Here is a 26,934-nt window from a genome sequence, read left to right as displayed (position 1 = left end):
CGCTTCTTCAACATCACTCCATCTTCAACGGCACCAGGTGACATCTTTCTAAGTTCCGCTTTTCGCTAGAGCGCCCATAGGGCCGCAACATTCCCAGGTCGCGTGGGTCCGTCCCTGTGGCATGTATCCGTTTTTCTTATGCTCTTTACTTACCTTGTCGGGGGCTCCCCTCGGGCTGCATCATCCCCGAGCTTCTCGGGCCTGGCCCTGCAGCGTTTGCTTTTCCTGCGTCTACTTAAAATGAATTTCCTCCTGCATGCTTAATGTACCCGACCTAATCGCCTGCTCGATTGACGCCTACCTATAGAGCCACTTGCTCTGGCACGGCATCTGCGCACGGGTCCGTCCCTGCAACGCCGAAAAATCTGAGTGGTTGAGCTCTGGCCGCGGCAGCCCCGCAAGGTGCCACCTCACCAGGCCCTCAGTGCCCCAATCACTCCCCAAGAGCGACCAAAGGTTGGCAGGCAACCGTAACAATAGGTCTTGTTTCTCTTTATGACTGGTGTGCAGGACCTACTCCAGGAGCAACACTAGGGACATTGTGAGCTGTCTCTCCCTCTCTCCGGCACGGACCGCTTGCGCGTTAAAAGGGGGGCGCCTGAGCATCGCGACTCATGGGCTCCTACTGGCTTTCCAGCCCTCACCCCCTGGCCTTGACCCACGGCATCGCGACCTGTCATACCAGCAGCGGCTGAGCTCGCTCGAGGGCCGGGACCTAAGGACGTAGAGCATTAAGGAAAGTGCGGGGGAGTGGGAAGAAGCTCGCGAGGACCTAACCCAGCAGTGCCTCGGCTGCCACCGCCCGGGCCAGGCGCTTCATCAAGGAACTACGCCTAACTCAAGAGATAAGTCACGCCCTTACAAGAGTTGGACTAACGCAGCGCAAAACCCTCGCCCAGTGAGGCTCTGTCACGGCGACGTTACCTTCCTTTCTCGCCCAGCGAGGGCTGCTTGAGCGCTAAAGGGGACCTCCCGAGCATCGCGACTCGGGGGCTCTTACCGGACCTCGGGCCGCTCACCTCCTGGCCTTGACCATGGCATCGCGACTTGGCATACCAGCGACGGCTGAAGCCTGCCTGGGGACTGGGACCTGTCAGCGTAGAGCGCCAAGTCCTCACGAGGATAGAAAGGGGGAGCCGAGCTGAGACAGGACAAGCACCTCACATTGATTCATATTAAGGATATAATATTCATAAAAGACATGGCAGACGCCTTACATACCCCCATGGGGTGTTGCTTCGATTCCTCGCAGGGAACAAGAGTTCTAATCCTAAGGAATGCTAGTCACCCACACCGCCGCGAGGGATGCCATCATCAACAGTGGGCTGCCCAACGTCGACGCCAACCCCATCCAGATTAGTGGCGCCGGCGGCTGGACGCAGCTGCCCCGCTTCGAGCACCACGCGAGCTCGGGGGCTCATAGCTGTCGTCACTCGTCTCCGGAGTCGCGAGGAGCTCGGGGGAGCCACTGAATTCCCCAGCTCCTCCGCTGCTGCCTGAGGACCTGCTGGAGGGCCGACGGGCAGGCCAAGTCCTCGCCGGTTCATCACCCCTGCCGCTCTCCCTGGGGCAGCACTCCAGCCGGCATCCTTCAGCATCGAAGACCTTGAAGAACATTAGGGAGGCGCCATCGTATTCAAGATGAATTACAAGGGCGCCTACCGTCTGGCAGACCCGGGCGATCTCGCCCCAGCCCCGGGTCATGAAGACCTTGCTCGGAGCAACGACCGTGACCTCCGCTCCGGTCGCAAGGGTGCCACAGTCAGCGTGCTGCAGCCAGAGCTCCAGAGCCCCGCTCGGCGGCATCTCGAAGGCGAAGGAAGGAGGGAGGCGAATCCAAGAGCTTGGAGGCATGGTGGCATGGAGCACGAGCTCGCGAGAGGAGCGTTCAGCGTGGACTTCAGGAGGAACGACGCACACCACCGTGACTCGCCGGTGTCGACGGCGGCATCGTCGGTGTTGCTCGACACCTTCTCCCGCAGGACCTATGACGTGGGCGTGCAAGGGTAGTGGATACCCAGGCGGTGGCTGCTCGTACCAGCGCCTCAGTGCCTCCTGCTGAGCACCCTCATCTCGGCCGCAGAGGACCAGCCGTTTCTTCGGCGGAAGTGGGTCCGGACCCTCTCGGGGGGCCTTACCCTCCTCTTTTGTAGAGAACCAGCAAATCGGTGCCATTGGCGTAAGGAGAAGCAAGAGCGAGGAAGAATAAGGAAAGGAGTGGCAGCAAAGGATGGACTGAAGGGGCTCGCACAACCCCATACTTATAACCGTAGGAGGCCAACCGCCGAGCACCATGATCGCAGGTAATCATTACTGGTTTCTCTGCATGCAGGGACTTGTCAAGTCATGCAGTTGCCGAGGCATCATGGGGAAGCGCAGTCGCCCATGTCCAATCAATCGCCACGCGGCGCCCAAGGTCGCAGGCTGTTGGGGCCCGCGGCACTTCGCGCTTGCCCCTTTGCTTTCCTGCTAGGTCAAGCCCGGGCGCGCCTTGGGCTCGGGGGCTACTGTCGGCGTTCTAGGAACGGGGGTCCCCATACTTTACTGCCTGCGGCGTGGCTCAAGTGGGGGCCCAGCGCGGCCCATCTTCATCAGCTCAAGCTCAAGACCCTCGCGAGGGGCCATGCCTCGCGGGGCGGATGACAGGAAGCTTCCTAAGAGGCAGCCTCATCAGGCAGGCTCGCGAGGAGGCGGAGAGATCAAGGTAGGGGTACCTCGCGAGGAACCCGTGATGCAAGCCATGACGATTGAGACCAGGCGGGCGCCAGCCTGCGCAGTGTCCTTGTTTCCCCTTTGGTGCAAAGGAGGCAAGCACAGGCCAAGGCATCAGGCAAAGGTTGCCATTCTGGTGCAACGAGACCAAGACTAGCAGAGCGGCAGGACGGAGGTCACCGTGGAGCCCAAGACGGCGTCATCACCAGTACTTTTGGCAGCCGAAGACCACCTTTGGTCAGGATAACTTGTACTATATGTTCCCCTTCAAAATGGCAAATTGTTAGCGCCCTTCCCGCACATTATTTGGGGAGAGGCCCAGGGCCTCTATAAATAGGGCTAGCCACCACAGAGTAGAGAGATCTATCTAGGGAGAAAATATCTAGAAATCTGGTAGAACCCTAGCAGAGAGAGAGAGGCGACTAAACTCACCCTAGCAGTTCATCACACTAGCTCAAGAACACCTCTCGCGAGGCTGTTCTTCCTTTGTACTGATCCTCATCTGCCCCTGAGGCAATCCACCACACCACACACTGGAGTAGGGTATTACACCACAACGGTGGCCCGAACGAGTACAAACCTTGCGTCCCTTGTGTAGTTCGTTGTTTCCAGCTCAAATCACGCGAGGAGATTGGACGTAGATCGATAGGGCAGAGATCTCTGCGCGCACCCCAGTGTTCGAACCTCAAGGGTCTGCCAGAACCCGAAATCCGATAGGCACCGCCATGAACTTGGCCAGAGCCGGCCGCCCTAGGAGTACATGATAAGGGCTTTCAAGGTCCACCACCTCAAACCAAATTGCTTCGCGGCAGAAGTGTTCCTTGTCTCTGAAGATGACATCTATCTTGACCTTGCCGATTGGTGAGCAGGACAGGTCGGGCACAATACCATGGAAAACAGTCCGGCTGGGTTGGAGCTGCCTTTCCTTATGTCTTAACTTTTCCATGGTATTGGGATATAGAATGTTGATGCTGCTGCCGCCATCTATTAGAATCCGGGAGAAACGAGCAGCTTGCCTTTCTGTCGCGAGAGTGTCATCCAGCACCAAAGCATAGGAGCCCGGAGAGGGCATCACCTCCGGGTGGTCAGCCCGGCTCCAACTGATGGGATTCTCAGACTAATGCATGAATTCAGGAGCACCTGAGGCGACGACGGTCACCTCTCGGTGCTGCTGATGCAGGCTACGCCAATTGTCCGCCACGCCAGTGAAGACTATGTAAGTGCCATGTTCTTTAGGATAATCATTGTCGGTGTTCTGGGAACGGGGGTCCCTAGACTTGCCTGCCTGTGGCCCACGGCGTGGCGGAGCCAGCAGGCTGTATGGCCCATCTTCATCAACAAAGCATCCAAGACCCTCGCGAGGGTCCAAGCCTCGCGAGGCAGACGATGCAAGACCTCCTCCCGAGCGGCCTAGTCAGGCAGGCTCGCGAGGGGCGGAGATATCAAGGTGAGGCGAACCTCACGAGGCTCTCGTGACGTGAGCCATGACGATCGACACCAGGCAGGCGCCAGCGCACGCAGCGTCCTTGTTTCCTCTTTGGTGCAAAGGGGGCAAGTGTAGTCGCGGAGTACCGAGGCATCAGGCAAAGGTTTCCATTTCGGTGCAACAAGACCAAGACCATGGACTGCAAGATGGAGGTCATCATGGAGCCCAAGACGGCGTCACCCCAGAGCTTTCCGCAGGCGCAGACCGCTTTTGTCAGGATAGCTTGTACTAGTTGTCCCCCTTCAAATTTGCCCACCATTGTTGGCTCTCTTCCCGCTCGATATTTGGGAAGAGTACCAGGGCCTCTATAAATAGGACTAGCCACCACAGTAGAGAAGGGAGATCTCATCGGACCCAGAGATCCCATCAGACCAAGAGATCTCATCGGACCCAGAGATACACACAAGTTCGAAAGCACAAGAACACCTCAACCTCAGGAGGCTGTTCTTCCCTTGTATTGTTCATCATCAGCCTAAGAGGCAATCCACCACCACCACACTGGAGTAGGGTATTACACCACAACGGTGGTCCGAACCAGTATAAACCCCGTGTCTTTCTGTGTTGCGAGTTTATCAAGTTCTTTCGCAAGATATTAACGAGCTATACCGTAGATCGGTAGGAGGGAAAGACTTCGCGTGCACCCCAGTGTTCGAACCTTAAGGGTTAGCCGGAACCCCACATCCGACATTTGGCGCGCTAGGTAGGGGTGTGCTGTAGCTTCCTTTTCGTCAGTCCGTCGCTCCGTCGTCTCCATGTCGGACGCTCGCCGTGCTCGAGCTGAGCGTCGGGCTGCCCTCGCCGCCCGAGTCGCTCAGACGGCTCCCATCGATGGGCCACCCCGTCGTTCTCCGTCCCCCGCCGCCAACGCTGCCACTGGCCCAATGGGGAACGGGCAGCAGGCATCCTTGCAGCATCCTTTGGTGCGCCAGGACGGCCGCACCGCTACTCCATCACTCACCCCTGCTGGTTCTTCGTCCCACGCGCACCGCACTCCCGTGGAGGCACGGGCCGCGCTCATCGCGGCGAAGAAGCTCCTGCGTTACCGCCCCGTCGACGACCTCTATGAGGAGTGGCTCGACCGCGTCGCCGAGCTCGTCCGTGCTGCAGGGGGCTCTCCGACGCCGTCCCACTCTCTGCCTCCCCTCAACCAGCCGCGGGCGACGGGGCTCATGGCGTGCCTCCACCGCCTCGACCCCAAGACGGTGCCTTGGCACCAAGGCGCGTGCCCCCACGGTGTGATCCACCGCGCCCGGCGCCCGCACGTGAAGAAAGAAGCTGTCAAGAAATCCCGCGGCCGCGAGAAGCTGCACCGGCGCTCCCCGCGCCACCTCGCCAAGACCGCGTGCCGCCTGCAGTGGCGCAGCGTGGACCTCGCCAAGACCAAGTTCTGCCTCAGAAGCGGGCCCCGGCTACCACGGCTGGCTGCCGTGCCTTCACCCCCGAACTGCGTAGCGTCGCCTGGCCAGGCAAGTTCAAGCCAGATCTACCTCCTCAATACGATGACACCGCCGACCCCGCGGAGTTCCTACAGCTCTATGAGCTGAGCATCGAAGCGGCCAACGGCGATGAAGAAGTCATGGTGAACTGGTTTCCCATGGCTCCCAAGGATGGGGCCCGCTCCTGGCTCTTGAACCTACAGCACGGCTCGATCTCCTCCTGGGACGAGATGCGCGACCACTTCGTCGCCAACTTCCAGGGCACTCGAGACCGCCCACCGGCCGCGGGCGATCTATGCCGCATCAAGCAACAGCTAGGAGAGACCCTCCATAAGTACATCCAGTGCTTCAACAACAGCCGCCTTAAGATCCCCAAGGTCACGGACGAAGCCATCATCTCCGTGTTCTCAGACGGCGTCCGTGACGTCAAGATGAAGGAAGAGTTGGCTATCCACGAGGAGCTTTGCACATCTCAGGAGCTGTTCAAACTGGCGACCAAGTGCGCAAGAGCTGAGGAGGGGCGCCTCTCTCTCTCCTTGAGCTGCTAGCTGCAGGAGTGGAGGAGAAGAAGGCCAAGGACAAGGATGTGAAGCGCAAAGAGGCAGTAGTGCTTGCAGCAGAGCCCGACACCAAGCGAGGCAGAGATCATCCCGAGTCATCCAAAAACGGTCGTCCGTTCTGCGCCTTCCACAACCTGAACACCCACAACACCAGCGACTATAAAGAGCTCAAAGCCATATGGGAAGGACGCTTCGGTCAATGCCCCGAGCGCAACGACCGGGGCTACGACCGTGGAGGAGGATGCGGAGGCGAACGCTGGGACGACCGTGACCCGCGCCAGGAGGGGCGCGACCGGCCTCTTGAGGACCGCTGGCAGGACCAACCTCACGAGGGCGCCTGGAGGGACCCGCCTCGTGAGGATCGCCCCGAGGGCAACGCCGGTCTTCCCCCGTTGCCGCCACCGAGATGGAACGACGACCACTACCAGGACGAGGGGGCTGGGGGCTTCCAGGAGCCACGCGCGACCGTTTGCATCTTGGGCGGTGCTCAGGCCCCAGCCTCTCAGCGCATCTTCAAACAGTTCGCTCGCGAGGTGAACGCGGTGCTCAGCAAGCTCGAGGCCACGCGCCCGCTCAGGTGGTCCCAATGCGCCATCACCTTCAACTCGGCGGATCAGCTCATGTGCGCAGCCACCGCTCGCACCCTGCCTATGCTGTGTTCCCCAGTCATCAGCAATGTGCAGGTCACCAAGACTCTCATCGACGGCGGTGCAGGGCTCAACGTCCTATCCATCGACACGTTCGACAACCTCCAAGTGCCTTACGAGCAGCTTCAGCAAACCAAGCCTTTCTCAGGAGTGACCGAGGGTTCCACCACACCGATAGGGCGGGTCCGCCTGCCTGTCACCTTCGGGGAGTGCAAGAACTACTGCACCGACCTCATCGACTTTGACGTCGCGCACATCCGCCTGCCATACAATGCCATCCTCGGGTATCCAGCCCTGGCCAAGTTCATGGCAATCACTCATCACGGCTACAACATTCTCAAGATGCTAGGAAGTGGGGGAATCATCATGGTCCCATGTGAAGAAAGGGATGCGGTGTGCTCCCTTGAGCGCGCCTTCCAAGCCGCAGCAATCGACAACCCTGATAGCAGAAGTGAAGGCCCTCCGGAGATCATCCCCAAGAAGAAGCTATCGCGCCGCGCAGGACCCCAAGAAGATGGCGTCCCGTCAGGAGCCTTGTCTGGATCAATGTCCGCTCCAGGGGCGCCTCCCTCCACCGCATAGGAAAGCGCGCCCGGTGCCCTCCTCGGGTAGGGCTCGGGGGCTCTCTTCTAGAGGGCCTCAGACCTTGTCAACCTCACGGGGGAGGCGCTTGGGCACCACTTGGAAGCGTGCTTCACGGCACGCTTTCCTCAGGAGAGCACAGGGAAAGGAGTGCCCACCGCTCAGGAGTTCATCACCAAGACCACCCAGGAACTGCAAGAAGAAAGAGCCATGCGCGGCCACAGCCGCTCACAAGGCGCAGCCCCCATCCAGGCGAGGATGCCGGGCTGCGCGTCTGCATCGACATCCTAGGGCTCAACAGGGCCGCATCTCAGGAACGCTTATGGCCATCACGTGCGGGCTGCTGTGAGGGTCCACCACACAGCTACGTTCGCATGCCCTTCGGCTTGCCGGGCATGGCGTCGGCCTATCAGCACAACGTGCGGCAAGTCCTGGCGGCTCAGGAGGCCAGGTTCCATGCTGTTCTGAGGGAGATGGGGACGGTCTTCAGGGAACCTCCTGAGCCCCCAGAGCCTCCCGAGGCTCAGGGTCTCGGTGGCTCATGAGGAGCCATTCCTTCAACGCATGGCTTCAGCTGCACCAACTCTACTTCATCTACAGGACCAGGTGACATCTTCCAAGTTCATTTAAGCTGGGAGCGCCCCTCGTGCTGCATTATTCCCAGGCCACATGGGTCCGGCCCTGTGGCATGTATCCCGTTTGCTTATGTCTTTAGCTTACCTTGTTGGGGGCGCCCCTCGGGCTGCATCATCCCCACGCCGCTCGGGCCGGACCCGGTGGCATGTATCTTCCTGCATTTACCTAAGCCGATCTGCTCTTCATGCTTAACCTGCCAACTGCTATCACCTGCTCGATTATCGCCTCCCTCGGGGCCTCTACACAGGCACGACGCTGGTGCATGGGTTCGCCCCTGCCACGACCGATAAATCTGAGTGGTCGAGCTCTGGCTCGCGGCACGCGCCGTGCACGTCACCTCACCAGGCCCTCAGTGCATTCACTTCATCCGGACCAACCAGTGGCAGGCAGGCGGCAGTAATGACAAACCATGTTTCTTCTTGTGCCTATCCACAGAGACCCCGCAGGAAGGATAGCAGGCGGCACTGCGAGTCTCATTTTCTCTTGTGCAATTCGCTTGCGCGTTAAAAGGGGGGCTCCTGAGCATCGCGACTCAGGAGCTCTTACTGGCTCTCCAGCCCTCAGCCCCTGGCCTTGACCATGGCATCATGACCTGGCATACTAGTGGCGGCTGAGCTCGCTCGAGGGCCGGGACCTGAGGACGTAGAGCACTAAGAAGAGCTCGGGAGAAGGAAAACTCGTACGGACCGGCCTAGCTATGTCACGTAAGTTGGCACGCAGCCCTAGCGCAACATCAGGAATCACCGCGAAGTCAGCAAGATAAGTCTCGCCCTTGGATCGGCTAAATATTTGCGCCTAGTAGTCGCTCACACCATGCCGCAACCCTGTTGCGGCCAAGTCATCTTCCTTTCTTTCCTTACCATGGCCGATTGGGCGCTAAGGGGGATCTCCTGAGCATCGCGCCTCAGGGGCTCTTACTGGACCTCGGGCCGCACACCTCCTGGCCTTGACCACGGCATCACGACCTGGCATACCAACGACGACTATAGCTGCCTTGGGACTGGGACCCGTCAGCGTAGAGAAACAAGCTATCGCGAGGAAAGAAAGGGGGGACCGAGCCTTAACGAGACACGCGTTCATCAAATCTTCATAACAAGGAAGATAAGTACAGAGGCATTGCAGATCCTTACATGCCCCCATGGGGTGATTCATGATTCTTCTCAGGAAACAAAAGCTGATGCTAAGGGGGATCCTATCTACATCCTTTCATGGCGGACGCCATCATCAACAGTGGGCCACGGGAGGCCGGCGCCAACCCCATCCATATCAGCAGCGGCGGCGGCTGGACGCCGCAGCCCTGCTCCGAGCATGGCGAGAGCTCGGGGAGACGTAGTTGTCGTCGCTCGTCTCCGGAGTCTCGTAGAGATCAGGAGAACTGCGGGACTCCCAAGGGCTGCTGCTGCTAGAGTGGTCGCGAGCGGAGCGCACATCAACCTCGCACTCTTCTCTGGAGCAACACTCCAGGCGACGGCCCTCGGTGTTGAAGACCTTGAAGAAGAGCGTGGAGGCACGGTCGTACTCGAAGTGGATTGCGAGGGTGCCCCTCGCATGACAGACCCGAGCGATCTCCCCCCAGCCGCGGGTCATGCAGATCTTGCCGGTGGGGACCACTTCGATCTCCACTCCGGTCGCCGGAGCACTTCAGTCGGCGTGCTGCAGCCAGAGCTCGAGAGGCCCCCTTGGCGGCATCACGTCGAAGAAGAACCGCGGGAAGCGGATCCAGGAGCTCGGAGGCATCGGTGCCCACAGCACCAACTCGCGCGAGGAGTCTGCGGCGTGGACGGCACGCATCGCCCTGGCACGGCGACCCCGGATGCAGTGTGGGCGGCGCTGCTCGTCACTTCGTCCTCCTGAGCCCTCGGCTTGGGCGTACAGGAGTAGCGGGTACCCCGGTGGAGGCCGCTCGCACCAAGGACTTGTCACCACCTGCATCGCCGCTTCATCGCGGTGATGGATCGACCTCTTCTTCGGCGGGAGTGGCTCCGGGACATCCCGGGGGGCCTTCCCCTTCTCTTCGGCGGAGAACCTTCTGATAGGCGCCATTGGAGCAAGCAGTAGAGCAAGAAGGAAGAAGCAAGCAAGCAAGGAAGAGATGGGCAACGGGGGCTCCGCCCCCCTCTCCATTTATAGCGGAAGAAGGCCAACCGGCACCTCCCACGATCGCAAGTAGTGATGGTTTCCCTTGCATGTCACAGGGACTTGTCAAGTCGTGCAGTTGTCGAGGTAGTGTGGGGAAGCGGAGACGCCCACGTCCAATCAACTGCCACGCGTCAACTGAGGCCGCGGGCTTTTGGGGCCCACGGTGCTCCGAACTTGACCCTTGGCTTCGCCGCGAAGCCTAGCCCGCGCACCTTGGGCCCGGGGGCTACTATTGGTGTTCTGGGAACGGGGGTCCCCAGACTTTCCTGCCTGCGGCCCGCGGCGTGGCGGATCCAGCAGGCCGTACAACCCATCTTCATCAACAAAGCATCCAAGACCCTCGCGAGGGTCCAAGCATCAGACAAAGGGGGCAAGCGCAGCCGCGGAGTACCGAGGCATCAGGCAAAGGTTGCCATTTCGGTGCAACAAGACCAAGAGCATGGACTACAAAACGGAGGTCATCGTGGAGCCCAAGATGAACAATAAGAGGCAATCCACCACCACCACACTAGAGTAGGCCCACGGTGACCTCCGTCTTGTAGTCCACCAACACCGTGGGCCCTTGTATTGTTCATCATCAACCTAAGAGGCAATCCACCACCACCACACTGGAGTAGGGTATTACACCACAATGGTGGCCCGAACAAGTACAAACCCCGTGTCTTTCTATGTTGCGAATTTGTCGAGTTCGTCCGCAAGATCTTAGCGAGCTAGAGCGTAGATCGGTAGGAGGGAAAGACTTCGCGCGCACCCTAGTGTTCGAACCTTAAGGGTTAGCCGGAACCCCACATCCTACAATCATCTTGGACCGCTCCGACTGCTGGACGGGCGGCCGGCTGCTGAGGAGGCGGAGCCGGTGGGCCAGCAGGTGGCGGAGGCAGTCCTTCTCCCTTGGCGATGCGGACAAGCCAGTGGCACTTCTGAGTTGTATGGTTGGATGGCTTCGCCCTACTGTGAAACTTGCAGGGGGCATCGAGGGTCTGCTCAAAGGAGAAAGCGGGCAACCAGGCCGGCTTGCTGCCCTTCTGATGCTTAAGGAGTGGTTGCCCTTCAGGTTGTTGATCTTCAACTGTCACCACCCGCCTTCTGGTGGAGGCCGACTGGGGGGCTTTGCGCTTGTTGTCGTTCGGCTGCTGGCGCCGACTGTTGTCTCCAGCCGGTGTTCGGGGGGATGGGGGAGCACCTTCCCAGAAGTGTCCACCCAGAGCTCCAACTTCATGGAGGAGTCGGCAATGGCGTATTTGTCTGCTATGATTAGCAGTTTGTCGAGTGTGGCTGGCTCGTCGCAGAGAAGTCGGTGCTTGAGTAAGGTGCCCTCTCGGCACTTGGCGGTGAAGTACTCGATAGCTTGGACCTTATGCACCCCTTCGTAGGAGTTGCGCAGTTCTGCCCACCGCGTCAGGTAATCACGAGTGGACTCATTGGGGCCTTGGAAGCACAGCGAGAGATGGCGAGGCTTGGGGGCCCGCTTGTAGGTGCTGGTGAAGTTGCAGATGAACACTTCGGTGAAATCTACCCAGCTGTTGACGCTGTAGGGTTTGAGGCTGTTCAGCCACGCCCGGGCTGTGCCCTGGAGCATGAGCGGGACGTACTTCACAGCAACACGCTTGTTGCCGTTTGCTATGCTGACGGCTGTGGAATAGTCCACTAGCCAATCCCCCGGCTTCACGGAGCCGTTGTACTTGGGCGTGTCTCTTGGGAGCGAGAACCCGTTGGGGAAGGGCTCATCACGAATGCGGGGGCCAAAACAAGGCGGACCCATTGCATCTTCTTCTTCTAGCGCTAAGGATCGAGCCAGGCGATCGATCCGGTGGCGCGCGTCATTCTCTCCGACTCCTTCTCGGCGGCCCAGCCGGTCGCCGAGAGTCTGATGATCAACAAGCGGCGGGGAAGTGCGCCTCTCTCTTCGAGGAGGAGGGGGTGGTGGATCATCGCCCCGCCATTCGACTGCTCGAGGGAGGCCGTCTTGGTCATGCTCGATGGTGATGCGAGTTCGGCTGCGGCTGGCAGTCGGCTCCTTGTCTCGTCTGTCGTGGGCACCGCCTGTCGGCGGCTGGGAGGTCGCGCTATGCTCTTGGTGAGGGGCGGATTCTCAACCCGCTGGTTAAGCTCCTCGGCGCGACAGCCGGCTTCTTGCTACGCAGCAGCCGCGTTGACAAGCCGCTGAACGCGCTCCATCATGTAGCGACGCTTGTCGCCCTCCAGGTGGTCCAGCTCGTCTGCTGCTGCCTGGGCAGCGCGTATGTTCTCCATAGGCGTGGTGTAGACTGGACGGTCGATAACAAACATGTTGGCGACGGCGCCGCCTCGCTGCCTGACCGTGCCTGCACGGCTGGGCCCAGCAGCAGTCGGCGTGCCATGGACAGCGCGATCAACCTCACGCTGGAAGGCCTCGGAGAGGCGTCTCATGGTAGCCAGTTTCTTGACATTCTCCACGAGTGAGACGCGGCAGGCCACGAGCATCTCGGCATCCGCATCCGCCGCAAATGGGCATGGACAGGTCCCGCATTGCTGCCTGCAATGGGTCCTGGTCGGCTCCTCCGGAACCCCCATTGTGGCTGATGAAAAACACCTCCGTGACGGTGCTGCCGCCGCTCTCTGCGCGAGGAAGCGGATCGTCGATGACCACCACGTTGGTGAGGAAGGAATCGGAAGAAACCATATCGGTGTAAACAAGCATCGGATCGGTGGAGCCAACCGACTCCAGATCGGTGGCTGGCTCGTTGGCGATGTGAAGCTTGCCGAGAAGGTCGACAAAGCAGCTCTTGGAGCTGGCCGCTCCCGCGTCGGGTGCGGGCTCGGTGGAGAGGCGAAGCTCTCCAACAAGATCGGTGAGGCTAGCTGCCGCGCAGGTGACCTCCGCGCCGTGCAGCGCGTCGACACAGACGCCATTGGGTGAGCCGGGTTCTCGTCCAGAACAGATCTCCGGACGACGGTGCACCTCACCCTACGGTGGGCGCCAAATGTCGGGGGTGTCGTGCGACATATGCCAAAGGGTGGCTTATCATGGAGGGGGCTAATAATATGTCGCCGGTGCCAGGAAACGGGATGAGGCGAAGACATGCACCCCTAGTTCTTCTCTGCGGGGTCTCCGAATGATCACTATGGCAACCAGAGTGGCAACAAGATTGCTCCTAGAGGTGTTTCTCTAGTGGAGGAAGAAGAACAAGCCTAGCCCTAGCTTCCTCTCTCTATATGTGTCGGTGATATGAACTAAGGTCTGAACCGTTTGCATGGGTGCCCTGGGGGTTTATATAGGCCTACCCCCAGGGGTACAAAGGTAATATGGCTGGGTGTTGGCCCCATCTGTCAGTGTCTATGGTCGCCGGCTTCTCCACCGGCCGGTGGGGCCCGCCGCCTGGTGGGCCCTATTGGCTGTCTCGTACTTGGCTGACAGGTCGTTCTCGTCGCTTGCGGGTTTGGCCGGCTGCTCAGCACTGTAGCGATGCTGGTAATGATGCATGCTTTGTCGGGGGAGGCGTGGCTATAGTACCGCTGCCTGGCGGGCGATCACTGTAGCCATCCCCCATCTCTTCTGATTAATGGTGCACAAACTTTAAGGAGAGGAGGGCCGCCAGGTCAGGGTCCGACCTCTCCTCAAGCCGTCTAGTCTAGGTTTGCCGCTCTCTGGCTCCTCACAGACAGGTAGGCCCCACCACCCGTGGGCCGTATTGACAGTCTATAGTGGGGGCATGGCCTTCTCTGCCATGGGTGATGTCCCGGTCCACACATCAACAGTGTCGCGCCGGTCGGGGGGTGTCCGCCCCGTACGATGAATTGTGGCCACGCTTGGCCCTGGATTCGGGGTGGCTGACAGCACTATAGTCACGCCCCGTCTCATCATCATAATGTGGTGCAAACTTTAAGGGTGCTTGGGGCCGCCTGCTAAGGGCCGGCCTCTCTAGAGGCCGCCCACTAGGAGTCGGCCCACATCGAGGCCGCCCTCTGGGCCTTGCCGTCTTCTGCCAGCCGGCCATTGGGACCTGCCAGCCGTAAGAAGGTGGCTAGTTGATCTTTGGGTCTTGAGGGGCGAAGCCTGCCCCGATGTCTTGAAATGCCATGGGGTAGATGAGGCTACCCGTGGCTAATCACTGTGACACTATGCTCAATGAGCAGGAAGCCCCCCAAGCGATCATGTGAAGTGACAATAGAGACTCATTATTCTCAGAAATGAAACGACAGAGGCCCTGAATTTTTCAGGGATGCCGTCTTTATTATATTCATCATAATATATACATTGATAGAAATATGTACATCAAAAGATCCGGTGGCTCAATTGTAATAAGTCCGAAGATGAGCAATATTCCACGGCCGGCGGGTCTCCTCCTCCGACGTGCGTGAGTCCTTGTGGTCTCAAACATCGATAAGGTAGTATGACCCGTTGTTCAGATTTTTGCTGACCACAAAGGGTCCTTCCCAAGGCGGGGATAGCTTGTGCGTGTCAGTTTGAGCCTGGATGAGCTGGAGCACCAAATCTCCTTCTTGAAAGGTCCTTGTTTTAACCCGGCGGCTATGATAACGGCGTAAATCTTGCTGGTAAATCGCCGAACAAGCCGCCGCACGGTCGCACAACTCATCTAACAGGTCAAGAGCATCCTGACGTGCTTTTTCATTATCAGCTTCAACATAAGCCGCCACATGGGGCGAATCGTGACAGATGTCACTAGGAACAACCGCCTCTGCTCCGTAAACCATGAAGAAAGGCGTGTAACCTGTAGATCTGTTGGGGGTAGTATTGATACTCCATAGCACAGAGGGAAATTCCCCACCCAACAACACGACGTCCTCTGCAAAGGACTATAAGACGGGGCTTGATGCCTCTCAAAATTTCTTGTTTGGCTCTTTCAGCTTGACCATTGGACTGGGGGTGAGCCACTTATGATACGTCAAGATGAATATGCTCTCATTGACAAAATTCTTTCATAGCACCCTTGGACAGATTAGTGCCATTATCAGTTATAATGTTGTGAGGAAAGCCAAACCGGAAAATCACTTTTTTGATGAACTGAACCGTTGTTGCAGCGTCACACTTACTGACCGGCTCTGCCTCAACTCACTTTGTGAATTTGTTAACCGCCATCAAAAGGTGAGTCTTTTTGTCTTTGGACCTTTTGAAAGATCCAACCATATCTAGCCCCGAAACTGCAAACGGCCAAGTAATTGGAATCATCCTCAATTCTTGAGCCGTCAAATGAGCTCATCTTGAAAATTTCTGATAGCCATCACATTTACTGACCAAATCCTCCGCATCAGTATGAGCTGTTAGCCAATAAAACCCATGGAGGAAAGCCTTGGCTACAAGAGACTTAGAACTAGCATGATGGCCACAATCTCCTTCATGAATCTCTCGTAGGATCTCACGGCCTTCTTCGGGAGAAACACAATGTTGAAACGCCCCTGAGACACTGCAATGATGCAACTCTCCACTGATAATGGTCATTGACTTGGATCGCCGGGTTATTTTCCTGGCTAAAGTTTCATCTTCACGTGACTCGCCCTGGGTCATATAAGCCAAATATGGAACTGTCCAGTCAAGAATAGCATGAAGAGCTGCCACCAATTGTGCCTCCGGGTCAAGAATAGCAAGATCTTCCTCCGCAGGCAATTTGACTGAAGGGTTATGCAGAATATCAAGGAAAACGTTAGATGGTACCGGCTTACGCTGGGACCCTAACCGGCTCAAAGCATCAGCCGCCTTATTCTTCCTCCGATCCACATGTTCCACTTGATAACCTTTTAAATGACTAGCAATAGCGTCAACCTCGCGGCGGTAAGCCGCCATTAGTTTGTCTTTAGAATCCCAAGTGCCTGAAACTTGCCGAGCCACCAAATCTGAGTCACCAAAACACCTCACCAGGCTTAGATTCATCTCTTTAGCCATCCGAAGACCATGGAGTAAGGCTTCATATTCAGCTGCATTTGTAGTACAAGGGAACATCAACCTCAAAACATAACAAAATTTATCACCTCATGGGGAAGTTAAGACAACTCCCGCCCCCGAGCCCTCCAACTACCTGGATCCATCGAAGTGAATAGTCCAATATGTGCTATCCGGCTTCTCCTCAGGCATCTGCAACTCAGTCCAGTCATTGATAAAATCCACAAGTGCTTGAGACTTCATAGCTATCCGAAGCATATATTTCAAACCATGGGGGCCAAGCTCAATGGCCCATTTGGCTACCCAACCTGTGGCTTCTTTGTTCTGAATAATAACCCCTAAAGGAGCAGAACTAACCATAGTGATGGGATGACCAAGGAAATATTGCTTGAGCTTTCGACTAGCCATGAACACCCCATATACCAGCTTCTGCCAATGCGAATATCTCTGCTTGGATTCAATGAGCACCTTACTGATGTAATAAACCGGCTGCTGAACTGGATATTCCTTGCCTGATTCCTTCCTTTCCACAACAATTGCCACACTGACGGCTCGGCTATTGGCAGCCACATATAACAACAAGGGCTCTTTATCAATAGGAGCAGCAAGGATCAGCGGCTCAGCTAACTGTTTCTTCAAGGCTTCAAACGCCTGATCAACAGCATCACTCCAGACGAAGTGATATGTCTTCTTCATCATTTGGTACAAATGGACAACTTTTTCTCCCAACTAGCTTATGAACTGGCTTAAGGCCTCAATACGACCCGCTAGACGCTGAACATCATTAATACACACCGGTTTAGCCAAGGAAGTGATGGCCTTGATTTTCTCCGGGTTAGCTTCAATGCCCCTTTCAGAAACCAAAAAACCCAAGAGCTTGCATGCTGGTACACCAAAGACACACTTGACCGGGTTAAGCATCATCCTGTACACCTGGAGATTGTCAAAGGTTTCTTTCAAATCATCTATCAAGGTTTCCTTGTTCTTGGATTTCACAACAATATCATCCACATAAACATGAACATTGCGTCCAATCTGACCATGAAGGCAATTTTGAACACACCGTTGGTAAGTCTCCTAGGCACTCTTGAGCCCAAAGGGCATAGATACATAGCAGAAGGCTCCAAAGGGAGTGATGAAGGCCGTCTTATCCTGGTCCTTAACTAGCATCTTGATCTGATGATACCTATAATAAGCATTCAAAAAACTCAAACGCTCACAACCCGCTGTAGCATCAATAATCTGATCAATACGGGGAAGAGCAAAAGGATCTGCCGGGCAGGCTTTATTAAGGTCAGTGTAATCCACACACATGCGCCAAGTACCATTTTTCTTAAGCACGAGCACCTGGTTAGCTAACCATTCAGGATGAAAAACTTCAACATGAACCCAGCTGCCAAGAGTCGGGCTACTTCCTCACCAATGGCCTTACGCCTTTCTTCATTGAAGCAATGAAGGAATTGCTTGACCGGTTTAAACTTTGGATCTATATTGAGAGTGTGCTCAGCGAGTTCCCTCGGTACACCTGGCATGTCTGAAGGCTTCCATGAAAACGTGTCCCGATTCTCATGGACGAACTTGATGAGCGCGCTTTCCTATTTTGGCTCCAGATTGGCACTGATACTTAACTGCTTGGATGAATCGCCAGGAACAAAATCAACCAACTTAGTGTCATCTGCCGATTTAAACTTCAACAGAGGGTCATGCTCTGTGGTTGGCTTCTTCAAAGGTGTCATATCTGCTGAGTCGACATTATCTTTGTAAAACTTCAACTCTTCTGTTGCACAAACAGACTTAGCATAGGCAACATCGCCCTCTTCACATTCCAAAGCTATCTTCCCGTTCCCATGAACTTAGCATAAGCCGGCCGCCCAAATAAAGCATGATAAGGGCTCTTAATTTTAACCACCTTGCTACCTCTTGAGCACTGCGTTGGTTTTCCCTTGAATAGGAAAGGGTGATGCAGCAAAGTAGCATAAGTATTTCCCTCAGTTTTTGAGAACCAAGGTATCAATCTAGTAGGATACTACACGCAAGTCCCTTGTACCTACACAAACAAATAAGAACCTCGCAACCAAGGCGATAAAGGGGTTGTCAATCCCTTCACGGTCACTTACGAGAGTGAGATCTGATAAACTCAAGCAATATGATATAAACCCCATCTTTTTATCCTCAATGGCAACAATACAATACGTGCCTTGCTGCCCCTGCTGTCACTTGGAAAGGACCCCGCAAGATTGAACCCAAAGCTAAGCACTTCTCCCATTGCAAGAAAGTTCAATTTAGTAGGCCAAACCAAACTGATAATTCAAAGAGACTTGCAAAGATAACAAATCATACATAAAAGATTTCAGAGAAGAATTAAATATTGTTCATAGATAAACTTGATCATAAACCCACAATTCATCAGTTCTCGACAAACACACCGCAAAAAGAATTACATTGAATACATCTCCAAGAAGATCGAGCAGAAGTTTGTATTGAGATCCAAAGAGAGAGAAGAAGCCATCTAGCCAATAACTAAGGACCCGAAGTGTAACGCCCCAAGTCTGTTGCGCCAGGTGTCTTCCAGTTATTCGATGTTGTTGCCTTGTCTTCCGCTTGTGTGTTGCATGTTGCCATGTCATCATCTGCATTGCATCTGCATGTTTTCAAAACTTGCATTCGTCCGGGTCTCCTAGTTCTCTCCGTTGTCCGTTCTGAGCCCAGACACACTTGCACGCGCCCGTGGCACGTCCGAAATATTATTTTATAAGTTGTCAAGAAATGTTCTCGGAATGGGTTGAAAGTTGGCATGCGGTGTTGTTATAGTGTAGATAGGCCGCCGGCAAAATTTCCTTGCATTCGGAGTTCGTTTGTTAGCCCAACCGTTAAACTATAGCGGCAATATAGTCGATCAAACGTCGGACATTTTCGGTCTCTGAAAACAGTCGCCGGGTCTCTCTCTTCTCTTCTCTCATCCCAAGGCTTTCTGCACAGCCCACTACCACTCACCGCCAGGCCCAAGCTAACCTCTCTCGTCAGCCCGCGGCCCTCCTCGCGCGCGCGTCCGAAAGCTATCCCGGACCCGACCCGGGCAGTCGTCACCGTTGGGTCCGGATCATCCCCAAACATCTACAAAACATCTCCATTTTTTATTTGGACTCCCTATCTATTTATTCGTGATCGTCCGATTGCGATCGGCGGGACGAGGTAGCCCCTAACCTTATCTGTGATGTATATATTCGTCCACTCCTAGTCCATTTTGGACAACCCTAAATTTCTTCCCTTGTCCCGTCGCGTCACCGCCACTAGCTCCACCTGGTCGCTCCTCTCGGGATCCCCTCCCTCGATCCCCTCCCTCGATACCGCTGCCTCCTTGCAAAATTCCTCGATCCAGATCCACCAACCACTGATCCATCCATCCGGGACCGCCAGATAGAGATCCAACGGCCACCAAGCGGCCTGCAGTAGAGCGTCTCGCTCCCTCCTCGATGCAGATCGAGAGGAGCTCGCCCGAGCTTCACCTCCAGGATCCCGCGCCACCGAGGAGCCGCCTCGTCGCCGGAAACCAGCACCGTTCCACGTCGACTTGCGGCCTCCTCTACTTCTCCTCGAGCCCTCAGGCACCAGCTTCCCCGCGCCAAACCTCCCGAGCTCGTCCTCCCGTGGCTCCCCTCGGTCCCCTACCTTGCCGCGTCCGCTTCCCGCTCCAATTTCGTCCACCAGCAGCTCCGGCCACCTCGCCCCTAGGATGTGCCGCCCCTCGCCGTCTTTCTTCCTTCGTTTGCCTCCTTCTCTCTCACGGTCTCTCTCTCTCTTGTGCTGCACCAGGGATGCAACAACCGCCGCCGCCTATGGACTCCCGCCGCTATCGCCGCATGGATCGGGTCGTCCCCGATCCCCATGGCCATGGCCTCGTCCCATGCCCGGCCCCCTCTGCCCGGACTTGCCGTTGTCGTCTCCCTGCCATCGTCTCCGGTGAGCTACCACGCCAAGTCCTTCTGTGTGATCCCCTGCATCGGCTGCTGCCTCCCCTGCTTCTATGTGCGAGTTTGCGGGGACGAGGACGACCAGCGCCCGTGTTGACTTCCCGGTCGCAAGCCACCAGCCCGCTTAGTCCCTCCCTCAAGGCCCAGCCTCCCCGACCCATCCGCGCGATGCCAGCCCACTTTGAGCAGCCGCCCTAACCCCCACTATGCACGGTTGGGCCAGCTAGTTTCGGACCAACTCCTATTTTTTTCAGCGGACGATTTTGTTAATTTTTCCAGAGAGAGCAGTTTTGCAGAAAACCCCCTGCTGTTCATGCATATAATAACTTAATAACCATGCATCAGTTTAAAATGATTTATATATGAAAAATGCGTAGAATTGTGTCTAGTTTCATACTATCCAACTTTCAACCATGTTTAAAATGTTTAAAATTCTGTTTGCATTTATTTGCTTAATTGCCATGTTAAAATGATTTAATTCATAACTTAATAACTGTAGCTCCAAATTTAATAAACTTTATATGTAAATGGGGTAGAAAAATGCCTAGTTTAACATGGTGCATTCATCTTGCATGTTTAACAACTCTAAAATATGGTTTAGTACAGAACAGTACCTAATCCAAAAATATGCACATGAGGATATTCCAGACATGTTGCTTGTTGTTCCGACCTCATTTAAACTTGCTTGGATAGGTATTTTTCTTACGCTTCACCCCTTGCAATGTGTAACAACATTTAATATTGATGAGTACATAACAGAGCGAACTAAATAAAAGTATGTGGTGTTTTGTCAATATGCATCTTGAGGGAGTCCTGGATTAGGGGGTGTCCGGATAGCTGGACTATACCTTCGGCCGGACTCCTGGACTATGAAGATACAAGATTGAAGACTTCGTCCCATGTCCGGAAGGGACTTTCCTTGGCGTGGAAGGCAAGCTTGGCGATATGGATATGTAGATCTCCTACCATTGTAACCGACTCTGTGTAACCCTAGCCCTCTCTGGTGTCTATATAAACCGGAGGGTTTTAGTCCGTAGGACGAAGATACAATCATACCATAGGCTAGCTTCTTGGGTTTAGCCTCTCTGATAGCGTGGTAGATCTACTCTTGTACTACCCATATCATCAATATTAATCAAGCAGGACGTAGGGTTTTACCTCCATCAAGAGGGCCCGAACCTGGGCAAAACATCGTGTCCCCTGCCTCCTGTTACCATCCGCCTAGACGCAGAGTTCGGGACCCCCTACCCGAGATCTGCCGGTTTTGACACCGACATTGGTGCTTTCATTGAGAGTTCCTCTGTGTCGTCACTTTTAGGCCCAATGGCTTCTCCGGTCATCAACAGCGATGCAATCCAGGGTCAGACCTTTCTCCCCGGATAGATCTTCGTATTCGGCGGCTTTGCACTGCGGGCCAATTCGCTTGGTCATCTGGAGTAGGTCGAAAGCTACACCCCTGGCCATCAGGTCAGATTTGGAAGTTTGAGCTACACGGCCGACCTCCGCAGAGACTTGATCTTCGACGGATTCGAGCCGCAGCCGAGCGCGCCGCACTGTCACGATGGGCATGATCTAGCTCTACCGCCGAACAGTGCCCTGGAGGCCGCACCCGCATCAGCTCTGGCACTTAATTCGGAGCCAACTGTGCCAATCGAGGATGGGTGGTTGGACACTGCCTCGGGGGCTGCAATCTCTACGGCGATCGAGCCGAACACCAGCCCTATTCTCTATGAAGCCCGTGACTCCAAGGAGCCGGACTCCTCTCCAGACTCCAAGCCCTCGGCGCCCCTACCGATCGAACCCAATTGGGCGCCGATCATGGAGTTCAGCTCCGCGGACATCTTTCAGCACTCGCCCTTCGGCGATATTCTAAATTCACTAAAGTCTCTCTCTTTATCAGGAGAGCCCTGGCCGGACTATGGTCAGCAAGGTTGGGATGCGGATGATGAAGAAATTCAAAGCCCACCCACCACCCACTTCATAGCCGCTGTCGATGATTTAACCAACATGCTCGACTTCGACTCCGAAGACATCGACGGTATGGACGCCGATGCAGGAGACGATCAAGAACCAGCGCCTATAGGGCACTAGAAAGCCACCTCATCATACGATAAATACATGGTGGACACCCCAAAAGAAGTCAATGGTGATGGAACAACGGAGGATGACCCCTCCAAGAAGCAGCCTAAGCGCCGGCGTCAATGGCGCCGCTCTAAATCCCGCCAAAGAAAAAATGGTGATTCCGGCACGAGAGATAATAACACCCCGGACAGTGCCGAAGACAACCACCTCCAGCAAGATTCAACACAGGAGGATGGAGAAGCCAGCCCTCGTGAGAGAGCGGCAGACAGAGAGGTCGAGGACGATAATTATATGCCTCCCTCCGAAGACGAGGCAAGCCTCGACGACGACGAATTTGTCATGCCGGAGGATCCCGTCGAACAAGAACGTTTCAAACGCAGGCTTATGGCCACGGCGAGCAGCCTCAAGAAAAACAGCAACAACTTAGAGCTGATCAAGATTTGCTAGCCGACAGATGGACTGAAGTCCTTGCGGCCGAAGAGTATGGACTCGAACGCCCCTCCAAGAGCTACCCAAAGCGCAGGTTGCTACCCCGATTAGAGGAGGAAGCACCTAAACCTACATCACCAGCGCATGATGTGGCCGCGACAGAGAGGCCTCTTGGCCCTCCACTCAAGCCGCATCCCGGCGCCACTCAAAAAATACCAAGGCACGGGAAAATGCGCCAGACCTGGAGATATATTGGAGGACAAGGCAAGGCAAACAAGATCGATCTACGGATCGCGTGGGCGCCCCACGGCACGAGACAGTAATCGTCACTCCGGATACAGTAAATTCGGCCGGGCCGAACACAGTAGACAAAGCTTGTTTGAGCTGCGTCGTGATATAGCCCAATACAGAGGCGCCGCACACCCACTATGCTTCACAGATGAAGTAATGGATCATCAAATCCCCGAGCGTTTCAAACCCGTGAACATCGAATCATACGATGGCACAACAGATCCTGCAGTATGGATCGAGGACTATCTCCTTCATATCCACATGGCCCGCGATGATGACCTACACGCCATCAAATACCTCCCACTCAAGCTTAAAGGACCAGCTCAGCATTGGCTTAACAGCTTGCCAACAGAATCAATTGGTTTTTGGGAGGACCTGGAAACCGCATTCCTCGACAATTTCCAGGGCACTTATGTGCGACCACTAGACGCCGATGACCTTAGCCACATAATTCAGCAGCCAGAGGAATCGGCCAGACAATTCTGGACACGGTTCCTAACCAAGAAAAATCAAATCGTCGACTGTCTGGACGCAGAGGCCCTAGGAGCCTTCAAGCATAACATCCGCGACGAGTGGCTTGCACGGCACCTAGGACAGGAAAAGCCGAAATCTATGGCAGCCCTCACGACACTTATGACCCGCTTTTGCACGGGAGAAGACAGCTGGCTAGCTCGCGGCAATAACATGACCAAGAGCCCTGGTAATTTGGATACCAAGGACAGCAGTGGCAGGTCGCCTCGCAACAAGCAAAAGCGCCGCATTAACAACGACAATTTTGAGGATACAGCAGTTAATGCCGGATTCAGAGGCTCTAAACCCGGTTAGCGGAAAAATCCATTCAAAAGAAATACTCCGGGCCCGTGCAGTTTGGACCGAATACTCGACGGCTCATGCCAGATACATGGCACCCCCGAAAAACCAGCCAATCACACCAACAGGGATTGTTGGGTGTTCAAGCAGGCAGGTAAGTTAAATGCCGAAAGCAGAGACAAGGGGTTGCATAGTGATGACGAGGAGGAGCCCCGGCCGCTGAACAACAGTGGACAGAAAGGTTTTCCCCCACAAGTGCGGACGGTGAGCATGATATACGCAACCCACGTCCTCAAGAGGGAGCGGAAGCGTGTGCTAAGGGACGTATACGCGATGGAGCCAGTCGCCCCAAACTTCAACCCATGGTCTTCCTGCCCGATCACTTTTGATCGAAGGGACCACCCCACTAACATCCATCATGGAGGATTCGCCGCATTGGTTCTAGACCCAATTATTGACGGATTTCACCTCACTAGAGTCCTTATGGACGGCAGCAGCAGCCTGAACCTGGTTTACTAGGATACAGTGCGGAAAATGGGCATCGATCCCTCGAGGATTAAACCCACTAAAACGACCTTTAAAGGCGTCATACTAGGTGTAGAGGCCAACTGTACAGGCTCAGTTACACTTGAAGTGGTCTTCGGATCTCCGGATAATTTCCAAAGCGAGGAGTTAATCTTCGACATAGTCCTGTTCCGCAATGGCTATCACGCACTGCTCGGGCGAACCGCATTTTCCAAGTTCAATGCGGTGCCGCGCTATGCACACCTCAAGCTCAAGATGCCAGGCCCTCGAGGAGTCATCACGGTCAATGGAAACACTGAACGCTCTCTCCGAACAGAGGAGCATACGGCGGCTATCGCAGCGGAAGTACAAAGCAGCCTCTCAAGGCAATTCTCCAGTACTGCCATTAAACGTCTGGACACCGTCAAGCGCGCCCGGAGTAACCTACAACAAGACCGCCTGGCACGTTCCGAGCAAGCGTAGCAATGCGGCCCCAACCCCAGCCCTCGCGAACTTGCGCAACCAGTGTTGCGCGTACATAACTATGCACTAGAAATACCATGGGCACAGGGGGAGGGGCACCATCACGGCACGCCCGAAACGCGGCTTAAACTGCACTAAGGGCTGCCGATTTCTTAATTTTCTCTTATTTTTCAGGACTCCATTCTTCGGAAGACTTTTCCGGCACTACAATTGCCGCACAAACGATACAACCAGGGAAGCAGAAAGCTACGCCGCACTATGGAACTCTAAGGTGGTCTCTATAACGAGCAGTATAACTGTTTCACATACCATTCCGCAGCCCGCCCCTGGAAAGGACATGTTAAATAGTCCCATATTTTTCTTATTGCACTATTTGTATCGTTCTGCTTTGATCGCAGCTTTTTTAAATAAACAATGCATAGCTTCCATCTATTATTGCATTACTTTTTTTATGAATATATGTTCATTAATAACATGTTGCACCCGTACACTTTGGTACGAGCGTCCGCTGGGCCTTCGGGCAAAGGAGCCGGAGAGTTGATCTGTCCGAACGTCTCCTGCCAATCCTGTCAAAGGTAAGGGAGCTTAGATCCCGCATGGAGTCAAACTATGAAAAGCTGATACCCTGTAAAAGGAAAAAACAACTTACTACACGAGCGTGACGCTGCGTGCTGAATCCGCGATCCTCGGTAGCGGATGCGGGGGCCTTGGCGCCCTTGAAAAGCACCTTCCAGGCATCTTCGTATGTCGTGTCGAAGAGCCTGCTCAGAGTTCGGTGCCGCGCCGGGTCGAACTCCCACAGGTTGAAATCCCGTTGTTGACACGGGAGGATTAGGCGGATGAGCATAACCTGGACTACGTTGACAAGTTTGAGCTTCTTGTCCACCAGGGTTTGGACGCATGTTTGGAGTCCGGTCAGCTCTCCTTTTTTACCCCACGACAGGCCCGTCTCCTTCCAGGAGGTGAGTCGTGTAGGGGGTCCAGATCGAAACTCGGGGGCTGTGACCCATTCGGGGTTGCGCGGCTCGGTGATGTAAAACCACCCCGATTGCCACCCCTTCAGGGTCTCCACAAAGGAGCCCTCGAGCCATAAGACGTTGGGCATCTTGCCCACCATGGCGCCTCCGCACTCCGCCTGGTTGCCGCGCACCACCTTCGGCTTGACATTGAAAGTCTTGAGCCATAGGCCGAAATGGGGGCGGATGCGGAGGAAAGCCTCGCACGCGACGACAAACGCCGAGATGTTGAGGACAAAGTTCGGGGCCAGATCGTGGAAATCCAGGCCATAGTAGAACATGAGCCCCCGGACAAATGGGTGGAGAGGGAAGCCCAGTCCGCGGAGGAAATGGGGGAGGAACACCACCCTCTCATGGGGCCTAGGGGTGGGGATGAGCTGCCCCTTTTCAGGAAGCCGGTACGCGATGTCGTTAGACAAGTATCCGGCCATCCTCAGTTTTTTGATGTGTCCCTCCGTGACGGAGGAGACCATCCACTTGCCTCCTGCTCTGGACATGGCTGGAGAAGGTTGAGGTGGGGAGTGCGGACTTGGGCACTGGAGCTTGAGTGTGCGAGAATGGATAAGCAAGGGAGGAAGAAGGCGTAGGTAAAAAGGTGGATCCTTATCCCCTTATATGGGTGGACGCAACTACGTGTCCCCACCAGCCTGGTAAAACACGCTTATCTCCAAGCGCCGTAATCAATGGCGCGGTTGGGTTACCCACGCCCGTATTGATGATAATCCCGGAATAAGGGGACACGATCTCTGCTTTAACAAGACGTGCCAAGGAAACCGCCTCGCATGACGCGCTGAGGTGGGATAATGAAACGACTCGGATAAAGGCTTGGCCGTGGTGTGTCACACTACGGAATACGTTAGCAGATTAGATTTGTGTAAATATTATTCTCTCTATGGCAATATGTGGAAACTTATTTTGCAGAGCCGGACACTATCTTTGTGTTCAAAATCTTCTATGAAGTACTTGGAGGAGGAACCCGCCTTGCAATGCCGAAGACAATCTGCGCGCCGGACTCGTCGTCATTGAAGCCTGGTTCAGGGGCTACTGAGGGAGTCCTGGATTAGGGGGTGTCTGGATGGCCGGACTATACCTTCAGCCGGAATCCTGGACTATGAAGATACAAGATTGAAGACTTCGTCCCGTGTCCGGAAGGGACTTTCCTTGGCGTGGAAGGCAAGCTTGGCGATATGGATCTGCAGATCTCCTACCATTGTAACCGACTTTGTGTAACCCTAACCCTCTCCGGTGTCTATATAAACCGGAGGGTTTTAG

The sequence above is a fragment of the Triticum aestivum genome, chromosome 2A (genome assembly GCF_018294505.1).
Source record: "Triticum aestivum cultivar Chinese Spring chromosome 2A, IWGSC CS RefSeq v2.1, whole genome shotgun sequence".
NCBI classification, from domain to species: domain Eukaryota; kingdom Viridiplantae; phylum Streptophyta; class Magnoliopsida; order Poales; family Poaceae; genus Triticum; species Triticum aestivum.
This window is presented reverse-complemented; position numbering follows the sequence as displayed.